Source organism: Haliaeetus leucocephalus, unplaced genomic scaffold (assembly GCF_000737465.1).
Source record: "Haliaeetus leucocephalus isolate CR32 unplaced genomic scaffold, Haliaeetus_leucocephalus-4.0 Scaffold362, whole genome shotgun sequence".
Lineage (NCBI taxonomy): Eukaryota > Metazoa > Chordata > Aves > Accipitriformes > Accipitridae > Haliaeetus > Haliaeetus leucocephalus.
Window position 1 is genome coordinate 7,399,205 of NW_010972798.1, and position 13,102 is coordinate 7,412,306.

The following is a 13,102-nucleotide window of genomic DNA, read 5'->3' on the forward strand; positions in this document are numbered from 1 at the left end:
CCCGGGCCCCGGCGGGGGAGCCGCTCTCTCCCCCCTCCCAGCCCAGCCCGGGACCCCGGTGACCGGGCCCCGCGGAGGGGACACTGCGCCCGGCCCGACCCAGCCCCGCCACTCACCGGCCGAACCGCTCCCCCCGCTGCTCCGCGCCGTTTAAATGTCCCAGCGCACCCACCGTCCACTTCCGGGTCAGAGGCGGCCTACGGGCCGCGGCAGGGCCCAGAAGGCCTCAGAGGCGAAGCACTCGCTCCCCACCCTTCCTCCTCGACAGGGCGGCCCCGGCCCGCGGCCCCTCGCACCCCCCCGGGCCTGGGGCAGGACCCCCGTGCGGCCTCGAGTGGCACGGGGCCTGGGGGTCCCTTTGTGCGGCGCCGGGGGCAGCCCGGGCCTGGGGACAGACCTCGGGAAGGGCCCTGTGAGGGAGGCGTCGTGGAGAGGGCGGGCAGCGTGTCCCGGGAGGGGACAGGGTGCCCCAGCGCTGCTCTCTGGAGGGGAAGGTGCCCTCCCCGAAGGCAGGGCCCCTGGATCTCCACAGCCTGCCAGGAGAAGGAGAGCCCCCGGACAGGGTTGAGGCTGGGCCTGGCCCCCACCGTTGGTCAGTCACAGCGGGTGAGGGTGGGAGGCCACCCAGGCTGGGGCTTCTCCCGTGGGAGGCTGAGCCGGGGCATCTAACGGGGTCCCGGCAGGGGAGGTGGGAGACGGGAGGTGCGGTCACCATAGCAGGGACGCAACCCAGGCTGTCCCCGGCAGACACCTTCGTCCCCAGGGCTTGCAGACCCCCCCCCTTCCAGCCAGGGCCAGTTGAGGCCTCTCTGATGGTTTGGTCCAGCTCGCTGCCAGCACTCCTGCTTCTGCCAAAGTTTCTAGACAGATGGGTGAAAAAATCATAGTTTAGCTGGTTTAATATTGTAAAGAGCTCAGACCGGTATTGTCCCAGTGGAAACTCTCAGAGCTTTGCAGGCACCTGCACCTCCAAAAGCCACACAGGGAAGCCTCATTCAAGACCTACAGGGCCTCACCTTCACTGCAGAGGAGAGCAGGCTCCTGGGCTCCTGTTCCCTGAGCTCTTCACACCCCCCTAGCACTGGAGATTGGGCACCAGGCAACCTGCCGATCCCCCGGCCCACCCATGCCACAGCACCCAAGTAATGACCAGCTCCTGGTGCTGAGCAGCATTGGCCTGATCTCCACCAAGATAAGTCAGAGCCTTTGCATCAGAGGGTGCTGTTAAAGCATGAGACCAGAGTCAGGAGCTGGGACTTTTTCTCCCTGTTCTTTCAGTGGCTGCAGACCTCCCACAGGGCTTTATAGCAGAGTCACATCCAGGCTGGGAGTAGGTGGCTTGGTCACTCTGGTGTTACCTGCAAACTCAGGCTGTGTTTGCCAAAGAAGTTCAGCCAGAAGAAAAACTGGAGAGCAATAAACTGGCCTCATGGCACCCCCAGTCGACCCTGTTTGAGCTGTCTGCCTGGAGCAGCCCCTCAGGGAGTGGAGGAAGGGTCTGAAGGGACCTGAGCTGGTGTCTCCAAGCAGGGCTCTGGTGGGGAAAGGCTCTGTTGAGTCTTCAGTTCGGCAGGAGCATGGGTCTGAGTAGGCTGTCCATGCTGTCCCTTCACTTAGGGTGGGGAAGATGCCTGGCCCATAGTGCTTCTTCCTCATCCTGCATCCTGTAGGTTGGTGTCCACATTGCCTGGCATCAGTCACCTCTAAAGACCGTGAGGCCACGTCTGCTCAGTGTGTAGCATCACCTGTGGCTGCTGGCCCGTCCTAGACATAAACCAGCCCTGAGGCCATGCTCCCGGCCAGTGCTGCCAAGCCTCCACAAAGCCGCCGCGAGCCCTCTCAGATGGAGCTGCTGAAGGTGAAGTGGCCCATGGCAGCCGTGGCAGGCACAGACCACTCCAGCTCCAGCCCTCGGGTCAGTCGAGGGAGCTGCCCTGAGAAGGCACTGGGCTTTTGCTGTGGGACCAAGGGCAGCAAGCACAGACCTGCCTGCACAAGGACAGCCACATCTCCCTGAGTGCCAGGATGCCACTGGCAAAGGCCGTGTCTCATTCACATGAACCATGGCAGAGCCAACAAGCTCTGCCTGCAATCTGCTGGCATCAGCTGCCCCCACCCTGGCAGCTCTGGCCACCTCAAGGAGGGGAGTGAGGACTCAGCTCTGTCTCGGCATGGCTAGGAGACAGCAAGCTGCCCCACACAGGCGCCGCACAGCCCAGACAGTGAGGAAGGAAGCAGCCCTCCTCCATGCAAGCAGAGCCACCAGTCACACAGCAGCTGGTCCCCCCCAGCCCCAAAGAGAGAGAGTGGACGCCATTTCCACTGGAGCTGGCCCCAGGGGGAGCGTGGCCACGTGGGATCACCCTTTCAGTGGAAGGGTGCATGCTCCCCTGCTTCTTCCTGCTCCTCCGGCTGCTGCTGAAGCAAAGCAGTTGGCATCTGCTTTCCTAAGGCATGGTGATGGCATGTCCTCAGCTGTGCAGGGCTGGCCTGTGCCATCCCTCTGGGCTGCTCTTGCTGCATGGAGAAGCGAGGAGCTCGCCTGCCTGGAAGAGCGGGAGATGGGGCAGAGGGAACCCGGGAGTGCGCAGACCCACTGCCCCCCTCTCTGTGCCAGCCATGTGGGAGCAGCAGCTCCCCTCCATGCCACTGAGTCATGCTGTGGTGTGCTCTTCTTCACCCCCTTGGGGATGAAGCCGAGCCCAGAGCTTGGCCAGGCTCCCTCCTGCACCAGGTGGTGCCACCAGCTGCAGCAGCTTCAGCATGCCCTGTTCCTTCCTCAGGAGACGATAGAGGGGGGGAGGAAATGGGGAGGATTCAGTGTTCGTTAGTGCCGCTGCCGGCGTTGGGGCCTGCGGTTTTGCAGTGATACCATGCGTGGCGAGAGGGATACGGCTCACGGCTGGATGCCTCCGTCATCCTCGCCTCCTGCCTCCAGCTGGGCCCCTGCTGCACAAGGGGCCATGAGCCCCAGCAGACTGGCGGAGCATTTCTCAGCCCTCTTCTCCTGGTAGCAGCCAGGGATCTGGAAATCTGGTCTGGTCCATGGGGCAGAGCCTGTGTTTGTGCTCCATTTTGCTTTGCCCCGTCACTAGCCCATGCAAACAAGAGGTACAGGAAATATGTATCGCCCTGCTGGTGGCACGCAGCAGATCCCTCTGTGGCTGGGACCAGCTGTGTGCCCATCCTTTGCGCCCTGTGAAAGAGGCCATGTGCAGATGTGGCAGCAAGCCGGTGCCTCGTGCAGGATCTCACTAAACAAAATCCCTCCCGGGGAAGGGCTGGACTGCTTCAGTCTCGCCTTTGGCTCCACCTTCCATCCACAACATCCTCGTGGCTGCCGAGCAGAAAGGAGCCACCACCTCGCCGCTGCTTCCGCAACCCTCCATGGCGACTCATGGGCTTTCTAAAAGGGAGCGGGTCCCTGGGCAGATTTTTCCCCTGCACTCTTGTTTCCTGGGGTCCTGTAGCAGCAAGCCCAGCCCTGTGTCCCAGCTTGCTTTCCCACAGCGCAGGATTATCTCACCGTCTTCCCCCGGGCAGTAACTGGTAGCTGTTCCCCGAAGTTGGAGGCTGGAACGTGTTGCGGCACCTCGGCCGAGGCGAGAGCACCGCATGGCTTCTTGGCTGGGAGCATCCTGCTTACGAAGGCTTTGGCTCCTCTGCTTGCGGTTTCAGTGAGGAGTAAGGGCCCGCCCGGCGCTCGTTTACATCAGCGTTAATCAGGAGTGACTGGCCAAAGGGCTGGAGCTGCCCCGAGATGACTCACCGAGGGGAACCCTGGGTGGGAGTGGAGCAGTTCCTCCAACACCTCTGTCTGCTTCCCACAGCCCACCTGGCACAAGCCGACACTGCACATGGAAACACCTCCCCTGCCAACCCGAATGTCACCTCTCATTGATACTGAATATTTCAGGTTGTGGGCCATGGCAGAAGGATGGAGGGCAGCAGTGTGCTCTGCCTCTGCCTCCCTGCTGTTGTCCAGAAGATAGACCGACATGGCACAAGGATACGCTCGAAGGCAGAGCACGGCCACAGGTTTGCTCTGGAGCCTCTCTTTCTGGACCCTTGGAAATGTCTCGATTGCAGCAGCAGCACCCAGAGTTAGGCCAGAGTCTCACTTGCTTTGACATTGCTCAGGCACTGGGAGCCGTCTGGGCACTTGACCTGAGGACACAGGTCACGCTCGAGGGGGATAGAGGGGAGGGAGACAGATTTATTACCATAAATAACCTAAAAAACATCTCTCTCCACAGTAGATACCCATCTGCTAACTGTGTCACAACACATGTGGTCTTGCCCCACCCGTCCTTCAGCTTCTCCAGTCTTCTCCTGAGTCCTCCATACCTCTGGTTGGGAAACACACCGGCCAAGATCAGGACTGGTGGGTTCCCATCTCCTTCAGATGCGGCAGCACCTGAAGGAATGCCTGCAGCTCGCCCCAGGCAGGAGGGAAGGTCTGGTTTGGCTGTGTTTGTCCAACAAAGGAAAGGGAGAACCAGACCCCAGCAAAGAGAGACAGCCAGCCAAGAAAGAGGTGAAGGAGGCAGTGGAGGAAAGAGGTGGGGTGCCAGGGTAGGGCGTTGAAGCAGCAGGGTTGGTGCCTTGCTCCTGATTTAGCTGGAGTCCCCTGGATTTCTCCTGGATACCTTTAAATCTCTTCCACAGTAATCCTACCCAGTTATAATGGTCAAATCTCTTCTAAAGCCCAGCTCTCCGTTTCCATGCACCCTCCTGCCCTGCTAGTGGCAGGACTGAGCCTCCCAAAGGTGCTCAAAGTGGTTTCAGATGACAGGGAAGCTCCACGGGTCCCATCAGGAAACTTGGGCAGGGAGCTGCCCTGCACCTACTGAGTTTGTGGGCAGCAGGGCTGGGGGACCGGAGGGACTGGGCACATGGGGCAGGGGATGTGCAGTGAGTTCAAGCCCCATCAGATGCTCTGAAGGAGGCAGAAAAGGTGCCTTAGAGGCAGACAGGGACTAAGGAAGCACACAGCTCTGCAGTCCCAGGGTTAGGGACTCACCCCACAACCCTCCGTTGCTGCCACTCCATCCCACATGCACACACGCAGGATGGGATCTGAACAGCCCCTACAGGGGCCACTTCAGGCCTGTGGGCCAGGTGGGGACAGCATGCCAAGGGCAAGCAGGGGGTGATGCTCCAGCAGAGACTGCAGGGCCAAGGGGCCAGCGGGCACGTTCCGGCAGCTCAGTGAAGGCAAGCAGGGGCCGCTGCCGGCCCCGCTGCCGGCTGGCAGGCGGAGTGGTGAATGAGAGTGTAACTTATCAGTATTACCTCATGTGAAAGTGCTGTGCCTTTGTATCTCAAGCAAACACTGGCCATTATAACCTAGTGGGCCGGCATTGTTATTCTGTCTGGTTGCAAAAGGTTAGGGCTGTGGAGCCCAGCACGTCCACAATGGCTGCCTGTGGGGTGGCAGCGGGGCCGCTGTAACGCCCCGTAGCTGGCAGCACTCCCCAGCCACAGGAGCGGTGGCCCTGGCTGTTCCCAAGCATGGCTGAGGCCTGGCCAGACCATTACCTGCTCTGCAAGGCTGCCCTGCCATTCAGTGCCAAAATCTGCTCCTTCCCTGGCCAGGGCCACCCTGTGCTGCTCAGCCTGGAACCCGCACAAACCCTTCCATGGGAGACAGCCAGACTTCCTCCCAAAAAGAAAAAAAAGGGGCAGAAAGCCCAAATTTGGCTTCAGGGGGATCACAGCCCTGGCGGGATGCTCCAGAGAAAGGCCTGGGAAGCCCAAAGGTTTTGCCCCAAAGGACCGATGCCAAAAGGGACTTCCCACCACCTGCCACTGGGTTCCCAGGAAGCCAGCTCAGAGGGGCTGGGGGGAATTTGGGGCTGGCGGGGGGGGCCACAAGGGAGCTGCTGACGGGATCTTTGAGGGTGACAGGGTTTCCCCCAGCCAAGCCAGGTGGAAAAGGCTCCTGCCAAGCCAGGGCATGCACCGCTGCCAGAGCTGTGGGGCTAGTGAGGACCTGCTCGCCTGGCACGGATGCGCACGTAGCATGTTAGGGCACAGACCCTTTCCAGGGCTGTGGTGGGGTGACGCGGTGCAGCAGTGGCATCCAGCTCCAGCACTGTGATGGGGTCCCCCCGGCTACAGGCTGGGAGTCTGTCCCTGCTGTCCTGCTGGATCCTTGCCAAGGATCTGCACAAGGCATGGCTCCCTGTGGGGACAAATGTGGTGACGATAACTCATCCTTTGGCCTTTCCTGGCCATCGGCCCTTTGGGCAGTACCTCTTTGGGCAGTACCTCTTCCCAAAGGGATGCTCAGCACCAAAACCAACAAGCTGGGCTGATGTTGGGACCTCCAGGCTGTGGGTGAAATGCTGCCAGACCCCCATTTCTGGGGGGAAGGCGTCTGAGAAAGAGAGGACAAAGATGACTGTGGCATTTATCTTGGAAAATCCCAACAACCTGCCCCTACGTTAGCTGCGGAGCTGAGGCTGCTGGCAGCTGGAGGCAATGCAATTCATATCCTCTGAGGACTGACACAGAGGGAGGCTTATGGCGTGGACTCACCCGTGCGTTATAATTGCTTCATTTTCTCAACGTTCAACAAAAGTCTGAGATGTCGTGTTCTCGCTCCCGCCAGCTCAGCAAGGCAGCCCGGCCCCGGAGTATGGCCATCCCAGCGCAGCCCTGGGCAAAAGAAACACCCAGAAAGTCAGGAGGAGACTGGAGAATCCCAGTGGGCACAGGGAAAATGGCAAACCCCAAAAGAGAAATGCCAAAGCAAGCCCCTGGGGGGGAAAACACACTATGCCTGCCAGGATACCAGCACTTCACTAGCGAAGACCCAGGAGTCTCTACCTGGGGCTTTCCCTTGTCTCCTCACCCCCACCACCCTGGGAGATTCGGGAAGGGACCACCTCTCGGTCTCTGTGGCCTTGCTGCGTCTGCAGCCCTGTCCTCACCTGCCCCGTCAGGGTGGCTCTGCAGGGTCTCTCCCCATCACTGTCACAGTTTGGGAAGAAGCGATGTTGGCCATGCATGTGTCCTGGGCCAGAGCCCTCTTCCAGACCCAAAGGAGACAGGGGAAAATGTAAAATCATGTAGTGTTTCCTGTAATGCCTCATTCAGCAGCAACATCCAAAATAAACACCAGGGATGTTCAAACAGGCCGAACTCTCCATCAGCGTTTCAGACACGGAGACCTGGAGGTGAAGCAGGCACTGGTGCTGCCACAGTGCCTCAGGAGCATCGCACCCTGGTGTGCAGAGCCACACGGTCCCCATGATGGCCTGGTGGCTGCCTGGGCCCTGGGGCTATTGGTAGCCACGTCTGAGCCCCCAGCCGGTGCTCCTGCCCTCAGGGGCTATAGTGTTATTGCCCAGAAAATCTTGCTTCAAAGCATCCTCAGGAGGCATATGGCCTGCTGCGTCCTGCCACAGCAGTGGGACCAGATGGTCCCCTGCCACCACATGCACTGGGGGCTGCTCATCCATCCCTGCAGCCAAAACTGAAATCCACCCCCAAACTGTTTCTTGCTCAGCCTGCTATCACCAGATCCCTAAAGAGGTACTCTAAAACCAGTAAAAAAAGCGTAAACTAAAAAGCTTCTGTTGTGGCACGTCAAAACCTCAGTGGCATTCTCTTGGCAAACGCCAGCACACATCTTGTTCCTGGGGACTGGTAGTTGGTAGCTGTGCTGGAGGGGAAGTAGCTCCTCCATCCTTGTACCTGCTCTGTCCTTGTACCTGCTCTGTCCTTGTACCTGCTCCATCCTCGTACCTGCTCCACTACCCTGGCTCTGCCCCAGGTGGGTACCGAGCAACGCAGGCAGGACGAGCAAAGAGCAGCAATGTTTTGGGGCTTGTTCCAAAGCCACTGGTGGACTTCGGGACAGTGCTTAACCAACAGCTCCTTGGGCTGCCCACTGGTTGCGGGAAAATGTTGGCCACTCCAGCATCCCCATTGCATGCACGCAGCCTTCTGATGTCTCTTTTTGCAAAGGGACAACCAGCACTCACACAGCATCAGCTGAAAATCCTCACAGTACAGTTATCCATTGCTCCGTTGGGAAATGTTCCCAGGCCCATGGCAACAGAAGAGACATAAGTTCAGGGGATTTCCCCAAATCATACAGAAACACGCTCCCTAATGAAGAGCACATAGGATTAAAAGGGGATAGGTAGCTGGCTGTTTGCTGCTGTGGTGGCACAGCTTTCTTCAGGCTAGAGTCCACATTTCTGTCCTGTAAACCTCCTTGGGGTCATCCTCTGGAAGGTGCCCAGAGCCTGGCTCCTGACTTCAGCTGAGAGAGCCAGGGCCCCAGCGCTGCCCAGCCAGGATCCAGCCTCACCCGCAGGCATCGCTCACCCCTTCCTTGTGATGGGGCCGAAACACCCCATGCTGCTGTCACACGTACTCCCATGACCCATCTCCTCCCACCTTCCATATCATGCTGGCACCAGTCACACTTTGATGAATCCCTCTTCATCCTCAGGCTTGGGGACCCGTGTGCCCTCTTGCACACACACACGTACCGCTCCCTTCCCCAGTCCCTACACACTGACAGTCCCCCCAAGTCCCCCTTCTCAGAGGTCACCCCCACTTTGGTAAGACTCAGCAGTATCTCCCCTAAAAATAGCCGTACAGCAGTGATGTTCTGCTTTCGGGCAGTATTCATCACATGCAGCTTCCCACCCCGCCCCAGGAGTGGGGCTTTCTGGAGGACAGGATAGATCCTGACTTTGGGTGATGCCCAGCAGGAGCAGGACCCAAAAAGGTGAGAGGCTCAAATCCAGGCTGGACGGAGCCAGGACCTCTGCCACCATACAGACACTTCTGAACAGCCCTTAGTCTGCTGTCACATGGGGAAGTGTGCTGCGGATATTATGTGACATGACGAGCAGTCAAATATGGATTTTCACACCTTTCTTAGGTCACTCCGAGCCACCCCCTCACCAAACACACCGCAGCCTGTCTCCCCATAACCCATAACCCCTGGGTCAACGCTGGTATTCATCAGGGGCAGACCAGCCCCGGAGCCCCTCTCTCCCCCCCAGCTCTCTTTGGGTCTGTGGGTGTGATGGGAAGGGGTGGTGCCCCCTCCAGCCTAGCCCTCTATGCAGGATGCCCCTTGTTCTCCAACTCCCAGGGGAAGCCCCCAGTGAGTGCAGCCCTTTTTGCCCCACGCTCTCAGCTTCCACACATGCTTCGAGTCTGCCAGTTCTCAGCCTGGGCGAGCATCCTGCAGGGCCGTGGGCTAACGAAGGGACATCCCTTCAAGGGTTAAAAACTTGCCCCAGTCCCACGAAGCAAAAGGGTTTCATGCTCTTAACTCCTTCCTGGCCACCTCTTCTCCCCCTCTCTGAGCTTTTGCCACCCTGGTGGATCTGATCTGGTTTGAGTTAAGGGAAGGGCTTTGTGTGCGCCAGGCTCTGACTCCAGCGACTTTCAGCAGAAAAGGCAGAGTAATTTGAATAACAAGACTAATTGGATTTATAAAGAACAGCCCCCCCCAAACCCGAGGCTCTGCACAGTGTGACAAAGAAAACACACTAATGAAAACCACGCTGGTGAAAGCAGGGGGACGAGCCTCCTGCGGGCAGGCACTGGCTGAGACCTGACCGCAGTGTGGCATTTGTGGCAACGCTCTAATGCTCCGGGGCCAGGGGCTGGTGGAGAAGCTGTGATACAGCTCCCAACCCCACATCCCACAGTGTGCGGGGGGGCTGGTGACAAGCAAGGCAGCCCTTCCTCCCCACGCCGTGACATTTCCCCCCAGCCATCGACCCCGTCTTCTTCTCCGTCCCGGGTCCCCCTGGGAGAAGCCGCAGGGCAGGACTGCCCACAGCATCAGGGCAGGAGCCAGCACAACCAGGACGGTGATGGCAGGACCCTGTGTCAGCTGCTGTGCCGCTGGTGACATTGGGCACCCCAACAGCCCCAGGTTGCGGAGATGGAGGGCTCGGCTGCCTGCTGCTCCCCTTTCCCCTGCGCAAGCCCTGCCAAAGGGGCTAGTGCTGCAGACCCCCCTCCTTGCACCCCAGCGAGGCTGGATGTCACATCTCAGCTATGCTTTCGGTGGGACGAGAGCTGAAGCCCAAGAGAAGGGGCCTCTCTCTGCTCCTTGCCTGCACCCACAGCTCCCTGGCACCTGGGGTCAGTTCTAATCCCGACTCCATCACCTCGCTCTGCCTGCACGCAGACAAATGCCCAAGCACAACTTTACACTCCAAAAAGTCCAAGTCGTCTCCACCTGGCAGGCACGATGGAAAAACCACCGAGACCTTCTCCTTCCAGCTCCCGTTCACATGGAGCTGAAAAGCCAATCTCCTTTGAAGTGTCCCGTGCCCAGTAGCCCAGGCTGTGGAGGAGGAAACATCTCCCTGCTCCTGAGTAGGAAAACCACGGACCCCCAAAGAGCCATGGCTCCCCAGCGGGCGCAACTCCCCAGGGATCTGGGGATAAGCAGAGCCCAGAAAGAGCAAGAAAAGGAGCAGGAGGAAGGGACCAGCCTGGAGCTGACCCTGGGGAGAGGGGGAAGAGCAGAGCATTTCCCTGGTCCCAGGGAAGGGATTTAGGGTGCAAATCCAGCCTGGTGCAATCCAGCCCTGCATACTTCTGCAAAGAGAGGTGTCTTTCCTCTGGCCTGATCCCAGTAAGAGGATCCCCCCTGGCCAGGGTGCCAGGGATGGTGCCAGCTCCATGGGCAAAAAGCAACGGGAGCCCCAGAGCTGCCTGGTGCCAGGCACACCAGTAGCAGCAGCACAAATCCTTCCCTTCTGGCTGCTGGAGGGGAAGGGTGAGGCAGGGGGAGCCCCCACCGTGTCCCCAGAGCCCCTGTGAGCCACAGGGATCACATCCTTCTCCCGCACACCCTCCAGCTCCGGGAGGAGGAGGAGGCCAGGATGCACAGCCCTGCGGTGGCTCAGCCCTTGGGGTCCTGTTCCCAGCAGAGACCCTGTGACACTGACTGTGCCCTGCAGAGTACGTCCCCAGGGTGTGTGGAAAGTCCCATCTCCCAGACCAGGGACACCATCCAGCCCTCCCAGGAGAGCAGAGGGAGCAGGTCACCCCCTCCAAGCTGAGGGACCCACCAAGGTGCCCTCAAGCAGTGCCACTGCCCCCTGCATCCCTGTGTCCCTAGCATCCCTGCTAGGGAGGGCAGTGTCCCCCCTCCTGCTGAGCAGGGACCTGGGAGAGGAGTTGGGGGACAGACAGGTTCAGATTTAATCCTGGATGTGAAAAAAAGTGCTTTTCGCACTCATTCCTGTCTTTTGGGCTTAAGCCCCCACTGGGGACCCCCCCCCCCCCGCCTGCGACAGCCACCCCAGGCTGGCCCATGTTCTTCCACGGGGAGGTCACCAGGGATGTGGGGGGGAGCGGAGGGGCTGTGGGGTGGCTGGGCAAGAGAAGGGCAGACAGCTTGCAGGGGGGTCTGGGGGTGGGGGGCATGAAGCCAAATGCCCCCCGCTTTCCCTTTCTGCTTTCCAATTCCCTGAGCCGGTTGCCTTGGGCTGATGTGTCATTTGTTCCTGCCAGGGAAGAGGGGACACCCCCCCCCCCCTTTAAATTCCTGCTATTGTGGAGTGGGAGGCCGGGTTGGACCTGGTTGTTTAGATGACATCACCGAGCAGGTTGGGTTATAAAATGAATGAAGCAGAAAGCCCAAGTTCACTAGCTCGGCACTTCGCAGGCGGCAGGAGGGACCTCGGGGCTCCGCTCTGAACTTTGACTCCCGTCGGTCCCAGCCTCTCCCCGGGGCTCCCCTTGGCTTCCCGCTGCCCCCCCCACCCCGGCCCCCCTCTCGCTCGGCCTCGCAGGATGCAGATCTCACCCTTGCTGGCTGGTGGACTTTTACTCGCTCTGCTCTCCGTCAGGCTGGAGGCGAAGCCGGCATCTCAGCTCCCACAGAAGGTATGGCTGGAACTGCCCCCCCGGCTCTCCCTCCTCTCCCCGTCCCGCTGAGGGTCCTAACGGCACAGGGGGGAGATGTGGGGTGACTTTGGGGTGGCAGAGTCAGTGCAAAGTGGGGTCCTCCTTCCCCATGGGCTTTTTGAGTTGCTAGGGGACCCCCCTGCTTCTTCTCCAGCCTGTCCCAAGCGTGCGTGTCCCAGGGATGTCAGCCCCAAACCAGGGGCTGGAGGGGAACGCCGTGTGCCCCGTACCCTGCGGGATCGGGGCCGGGGAGGGCGGCAGTCTGCTCCCCGGTGTCACCCCGGGACCCCGCTCCGTGCCGGGCACTGGGGAAGGGAAACAGACCTGGAGTGGGACGGGCAGCAGGTGCACGGTGGGCAGGGTGCGAGGCCAGAGCCCTCCGGGCAGCCCTGCCCAAACAGGCCAGGCAGGGACACCCGGGGCATCCCCCCGGGGAAGGGGCACCCCAAAAGGGGGTGTCCCAGGGAGCTGGGTGTCCTGCGATGCTGAGGAGGAGGGATGCACCGGAGGCCACCGACACTGGGTGGCACTGCCCCGAGGGCTGGGCGCAGAGACAGGGACACGGACTGAGGGGTGCCCCAGGACAGCCGTGGGACAGGACTGGTGGTGTCCCTGTAAGGAACTGGGGTGCAGGCTGCAGAGAAAGGGGTGATACGGGGGGGGTCGGGGAGATGAATGGGGGTGAGTATCCCCAGGGCTTGGTGGGCAGCAGCCCCGAGCAGGGAGACAGACGGGGGGCCTGTGCCCCCTGTAATTGTGGGTCAGAACTGGAGGAGTGGGGGGACCCAGCGAACATTAATTAGGGGAGGGGGCAGCAGGGAAGGGGAGCCCTGATCTCCCCACTGCTGCTGGGGACACTCTGCAGGGCAGGGATGTGGGGAGGGCTGCTCAGAGTAGTATCACTCTCCCGGAGCTGAGCTGGGGGCAGGAACTCCCCCCCATAACTTGAAGTGGCCTGAAAGATGGCAGGGGACGCAGTGACACCCCCCCCCAACTGGTCACTGCGTCCCCTGCCAGCTTTCAAGCCCCTTCAGACTACCGGGGGGGTGGGGGTGTGCAGTGACAGCAGCACGGCTGGGGGTGTTGCACCACCAGCCCTTTTTTGGTGGGGGGATGCGGTGACCCCAGCCGGGATGGGCACGCAGTGACCGGGAGAGTGCCGGGGGGGGGGGCCCGGGGGGAAGGGCGCGCC

The 13,102-nt window shown here is 60.5% G+C and overlaps 1 protein-coding gene across 1 annotated transcript in view; it reads right to left on the reverse strand.

The window, feature by feature from the left end:
- Positions 1–184, reverse strand: part of DIS3L2 (DIS3 like 3'-5' exoribonuclease 2) — a 197,037-nt gene extending 196,853 nt beyond the window's left edge. Inside the window, exon 1 of the mRNA XM_010573014.1 lies at positions 117–184. The gene's annotated coding sequence lies outside the window, so the exon portion shown is untranslated. The remainder of the gene's footprint in view (positions 1–116) is intronic.
- Between the last annotated feature and the right edge of the window lie 12,918 nt (positions 185–13,102).